This window comes from Rhagoletis zephyria, unplaced genomic scaffold, assembly GCF_001687245.7.
Source record: "Rhagoletis zephyria isolate East Lansing unplaced genomic scaffold, Rhagoletis_zephyria_1.1 Rzeph_scaffold_00995, whole genome shotgun sequence".
Lineage (NCBI taxonomy): Eukaryota > Metazoa > Arthropoda > Insecta > Diptera > Tephritidae > Rhagoletis > Rhagoletis zephyria.
In genome coordinates, this window is record NW_016158079.1 from 43,912 (window position 1) to 50,977 (window position 7,066).

Sequence of the window (7,066 nt, forward strand, 5' to 3'; positions counted from 1 at the left end):
TTTTCGGATGTTTGTATGTGTGTGTTTGTTTGGTTGCTCTTCCTTCCCGTGTCCACTAACTTTTTTTTTGCCAACTGGCCTATTTTCGGTGTACGGTAGACCTTTATTTATTTGATAGAATTTGATGCGATTTTTGATGCCCTTCCCTAAGGTCGTTTAGCTGGTACTTTGATTTTATTGCATTGTAAGTATTATGTGTATTTTGTATGCACATATGTATGTATGTATGTATGCACATACACACGTACTATATACTGACTGATTTGAAAAATTGGGCAGAGCATTAAGACTAACAAATTGTTGGATTTGTTGAAATTGAATGAAAATGCAAATGTCATTTTGGTACAGGAATTCTGTAATGCAGTGTTCAATAATTTTGCGAATTAGTATTATTTTTATGGGAAATTATGTTGTACAGTGACGCTAAAGATGTGAATTATATACATTGAATTTCAATATTTTTGGACTTTTTTTGCAGAACTTATACTTTACGTACATACGTATGTATGTATTTATATAAGTACATACATATGTATGTATGTATATCGCACGTTTAATAATATTTACGTTTTGGAGATTTCAACATAAAATTAATAAGCTTGATAAGAAGAATATCAGAGAACGGTGACCAGATTTATATGGCGAAGATATGTGTCTTTCCTAATCCTTATCCTTATCTATCTTTTGGTATACCAACTGCATGAATCGATCAAACTTCGACTGCATTTTCCCACAAAATTCAAATTTTGAAATAATTCTTTATACCATTAAACGTGCGATATGTACATACATATATAACTTATATTTTTCATATCCATGAATTTTTGAAGATAACAAGTATTTTTTTACAAATTCACTAAATTCAAGTTTGTATCGTTTCACTAAAAAAAAAAAAAACAATAAACTTAACAAATAATGAACATGTATCTGTTTTTAAAAAGGATTATTTGATTAACAAATAATTATAAAAACCTTAAAGAAAATTTAAACAAAGAATGATAGAAACATAACCTAAAATCATAGAAACCAAGGATGTTTATGGACGGCTATATTTATGGATCCCTTAAACTATATGTTCTTTGAGATAACGAAACAGCTGCCACGTCCGAAAAATCGTTTTTGGGTTAGAGTACATGGAGACTTCTATTAGATTAATAAAGAAAACACGGAAAATAGGGTTTTAAGCCATACAAATATGAAAAACACTTATATGTATTTATGTACCGACTTTTAAAAAATATTCAGCGGGACAATTTTCTCAAAATCGGTACTGTCCCGCCAAAATCGGTACGCATGGTCACCGTATCACCAAATACAACATACCTGTAAAGTTTCAAAAGTTTACCACGAAATTTAATAAATTTTTGAAATTTTACGATTTTGGGATTTTTTAATTTTAATAATTTTAGATACGTCAAAATTTCAAAACGAACCAATCTAGTTTAACAAAACTAGTGTGTCACCAAATGAAAAAATTAAATTAAGTAAAGATTCCTATAGACTAGACTTAATTTACGTAACGCAACCTAATATATTGGTCAAAGCAATAAATTTTTGTTCAGGCAGTTTTTGATGTGGCTTGTATGCGGTCAAGTGACCATCAGCTGAAAATGAAAATACAAAAAAAAAATATTTTCGCTTCTGGCCAAGTTGATGTGTTGAGCTAAGTTAAGTCTACACTAGTTAGACTATTAGAGGAAGAAAGTAATATATGTATACGTTTGTGTATAAGGAATACTGTGTACAAATCTCACATGCCAATATTTAATTACTCTTAAATTATATGATTTAAAAGTCGTGCTAGTAAACGTGTTAGATGACTGCGTATGGTGCTACGGGGCGTATAAGTTACATACGCAAGTACGGGTATATGAGCATGAGTGGTTATGTTTACATTTTTTTTTTAATACTTACTTATGTTTTTTAAATATTTTTTTTCATTTAACTACAATTCCACTTTCTTGTTCTTTACACAAAACTCCAGATAATGCATTTTCTAAGAAAAGTGTGCCGCCACATTCGACAAAAAACACTTTCTTGTCGAAAAATGTAACAACTCGTGAGATATGCTCATATATGTACATGAAGCTTTATATAAAGCTAGATTTAGCTATTTTTTTCGCCGTTTAGCTATAGAAATATGTGTTGAGCTATTAGCTGTTTTTTGCCTTTTTTTTAAATCCAGTTAGCTATTTTAGCAAACTTTTTTTATAATTTCCATATTTTTATACAGAGTTTTATCGCGTTTAATTGGTTCGTCAATTTTTAGTACACAAAAAATTTCCAGTGTTTACCAGGGATGGGAAATAAAATTTTCAATTTGTATTTAATCTGTTTAGCAGTGAGAAAATACAACGGTAATCTTCCATGCCTGATTTTGGGAATCACCTTCTCAAATACGTTAAGCTCTTTTCAAACCGGGTTTTCATGGCGAGAAGGGGAAGGGAGTAGTAGTTTACTATATACTGTAAATGTACGCAACTACATAATCGGGTTCAGACGGTCTGAAAAGACTAGTGTATTTTCGTGTGTTAATCTGCTCAGACCGTATGAAAATACTAGTGTGTGTTTTCACTTATTTCACATTAACTGCTTAAATATATTGGTTTAGCGGAGAATGAGGAAAAGTCAAATTAACTGCTAGCAACAAACAAAGAGTGAAGAGGCGCTGCACGAACTAGTTCAATCTACCCGGATTATACTGTATAAAAAAAAAATCAACAATATTTCTTCAACAATTCAAAAAAGGCAAGCTGCTGATAGTTTCCGACGTCGAATGGAAATCCAGTAAGAAATAAGACAAAAAAATTGCTTAAAAATTCCATAGTTTTTTATAAGTGTTTATGCGTAACTTTTACAATTTCAATACATTTTCGATTAGTAAAGTTTTATTTTGTTCCAAAAAAAGCCAAAATCAGCAATTTGACTAAAAAATTGCCGCAACATTATTAGAAGAAAATTTATTTGCCTTTGATTTTATAAAAAAACTTTGAAATAGGCCAACTAAGGGTCATTCTTCGCCGTATAAATGTCATTCATATATACATACATATATATACACTGGGATCTCAATTGACTTCTTGACAGCGACTCTCGAAAATGACTCTTAAAATTGTGACGTGAAATATAAAAGTCAGACTTATCTCATAAGAGACGATGTTACGATCAAACTTTTGTAAAGGTCTGCTTTTAGGCTGAAAATGCAAAGATTTTACATTCCTAATGTAAATTTATATTAATTTGGCTTTACGAGAAGTAATATTAGATATTGGTCGGAGCAACATTCAAAAATTGTTTTTTAAGTGAAACTTCTTTAGTGGCGGAAGTGAACTGAAAAATCGTCACGGAAGTGTTTAACATTTGCGATGCAATGGAAGTGCATCTATTTTCCTTCTGGTGGAAATTAACTCTTATGTTTTTTAATAAGAAGAAGCATCAAAAAACTTTCAATAAGTTTCTATGTAAAGAAGCAAAAATGGCAGATAAGGCCTTTCTATATTAAAGGCAACGATATATGTACGTAAGTATATGTACATTTGTAGATACATATATACACAAGAATGCAATTCTGAAATATGACTTTAATTTGAACTTACTTTTAAAATAAAATACATATGTATATGTACATATATATCTACAATTGCACAATGCACATAAATATGTACATATGTATGCATGTGAATATATGTATGCACAAGTATTCCGAACATCTGCTCGCTTAAGAAAACTATCGAAATCAGAGGCATGTGGAGAATTTTGCAAATTTCACTAAAATCACGTACGGTAAGTGAGTCAATCAATGAACAAAAATACCTATATTCATACAATAAACTATCTACCCAACAACAATGGAAATATACTTATGTGCATACATACATATGTATGTACATATATGCATACCAAGAATTATTTCAGGAAAAATGGCTAAATGTTAGCCATCAATGCATATTGGTGGTCTATAAAATCCATACATATACATGTAAATATATTAGGGTGGTCCAAAAAGGGTAAAGTCAGAATTTCTATGGCGAAAAAAGTATACCCCTATTTTTTATTTTGAAATAAAAACAATATTTAGAGGTCGCTCAAAGCGCTCGAAGTTTTCCATGTATTTTATATGAAAAAAACAGCTTTTCGATTTTTTATTGGTGCCCCTAGCAATTTTGTATTGTCATAGGAAATCTCCTGCATAGAAGCAGAACACTTTATTCCACCTCTAAATATTTTTTTAATTAAAAAAAAAAAAAATTTATATTTTTTTCTGTATAGAACAATCCTAAGCGATTTTTTGTTTAATTTTCAAAAATGCGATATTGCGGGGCGTAAGTAACTTTTTAAGAGAAAACAACTATTCCAGCGTTACCAGCGTTAAATTGTGATATGGCAACCACATTGTTTTTCTGCAAAAAATATTACCTTAGTTATCTAAAAATCAATTTACATGAGATTTCGAAATTGGTGAAAAATGAAAGTTGCAAGCGCCGGTAGCGACCTCTAAATTTAAGTTTTTCAAGCCTATGCAAGCGCTTTCTTTTTGATGAAATAAACGAAATCCCTCGGCTTATCGGAGATCCGAAACCTTTTGTTTTTTGTTTTTTTTTTCGAAACAGTCTAATGTACACTATGTATACTATGTTTATATGTACATAATACCGAACCACCCTACAATCAAAATGCAAAACCTTCGCAGAACACTTGCAAATTTTCGACACAAATTCGACGACACCTATGTACATTCGGCAATACAATTCCTATTTAAATAGTTCTACTGACAAAATCTAAGTATTTTGATTTTGCGAAAGTTTAATGGTTTTTGGTGAGCCTTAATTTACTGATATTAGAGTGGTGTGTAAGGGTGGAAAAAACTGAGTTCTGGTGGGTAAGTACTTGAACGATGTAGTTGAGGTTAATAAGCTTTGAAACAAAAAAAAAAAAAAAATGCCTCCTCGAGACAAGAACATTGGCATATAATACTTAAAGATCCGATTGTAAATGCCGAAGATATGACGAAAATTGTAAAATTTGCGTTGGCAAAATTTTTTTTTTCTAAATTGCCTTGCAAAAATACTTTAGACTTTATATACGGCAAACTTGGTTTTTTATGTACATTAGACTGCATCAATCTTCATACAACAAAAAAAATGGTACTGAGTTTCCATTGGAATTTTAAAATCTATTATATTTTAAGAATTGCGCCAAAATATTTCGGAAAAATATTAAGATTTATGTAAGCTGGACCGATTTGAAAATACCTCCAAAATTTTTTTTTTTTGTGAATAAAAATAGTTTCTTTAAGGTTTTTTTTGAAAAATCCTCTCAGATGACAAAACAGTTTAAGCTTGAGAAGTCTGAATAAAAATATTAGAAAAAATTTTAAACGGAATCTTAATTACGAGTTTTTTTATGCTTTAACTTTTTTCAAAGGTTGGTACAATTGGTACAAAAAAAAAAAACTTGAATAACTGGACCAAACCTATTCTTATTTAGACTTTTGAAGTATCATTGAAAATTTATTTTCTCAGCCTTTTTATTTATTTGAAAATAGCTTCATTCAAAGTACGAAAGAGAAAGGTAGGGTGAACGAGCGTCATTCCAAGTTGAATTAAGATGTGTTGGTATTTGACAAAAAAAAAATGCTGTCGGTCTAAATCGGAGTAGTTTTTGGCTCAGTTATTGAAGTTTTCTTAAACCAACCTTTGAAAAAGTTAAAAAATAGCATCAAATATGTTATTATTACGATTCCGTTGAAAAGATTTATAAGTTTTTTTTTGCAGATTTTGTAAGCTTAAACTGTTTCGTCATCTGAAACGATTTTTTTGTTTACAAAAAATTCTTAAAGAAACTATTTTTATTCATAAAAAACTAAATTTTCGGAGATATTTTCAAATCGATACAGCTCACGTAAATCTTAATATTTTTCCGAAATATTTTGGTGAACATCTTCAAATACTAAGTTTTGGAATCCCGGCGTAAAAACCGCAATTTTTCTTGGTGATGCACTCTAATGTATGTATGTATATACATTCTGGTCGGACACATCAGAGCTACTACATATAGTATTTATTGGCTGAACATACATACATACAAATGCAAATGCAACCTGTTGTCCGCAAATAATTTCCTTGAGGTAGAAAAATTTTGCAGCCAACAAGACGCCCACAAAGTAGTAAAAGCCGTGTGAGCGCAACTGAGACACGCGCAACGTTCACGCCACACAAGACACGGTATCTTTGTATCTGTGTATCTAAAATCTAACATTCATAAATTCATTCGCACATACATAGTTATGTATGCTGTAAATGCATTTGTAATTGTGTGCAGAATTCATTCATAAAATTTTACGTTTGGCTTGCAATTCTGCCGATGCCAATCAATACCACATTGGCCAGGCAGGTAAAGAAGGTGTGTTGTGTGCAGAAGAATCGAGTAAGGGGTCGTCAATGCAATTGAATTGGATTGTCTTGGGATTGGATATATGTATGTGCACATGTACATAATGTGCACCATTATGTTGCACAGAAGTCAATTGGCTTGACTTTACTAGCAAAAGAATTAGAAGTACAAATACTTATTTGGCTGCCAAAAACAATGCAATGCAATGCTTGTATGCGGAAAATCCTTACAGGTACCCACCCGGCTGGCTGGCTTGTGGCCAATCGTAGACGTAGTGGCTATCAGGTAACTGCACTTGTTTGGGCCTTTCCGCTCATGGAAGTGCAAGTGTGCGAAGATTTCTTAAAAATGTTGCACATTTCTTAATCCAAAACAGTTACAAAATAGTTTTTAAACAGTCAAGAACGTTTTTCATGCGGAAATAAATAGTTGAAAAAGTATTAGAGCAAGCAGCGACCTTCGCCAATTGGAAAAGAGAGTGCGGTGTAGTTAAAGTGTTTATTCAAAGATGATATTCCAAAGAAAGGTGTTGGCGGAGCGAAATCGGCATAGTTTATTAAGTGCGTGCAGTTATTTATTAAAAAAAAAAGAAAAGTATTTAGTTGAGGCGAAAATTTTTAAATACATATATACGTACAGTTAAAAAATTGCACAAAAAATTAATTTGTTTTAA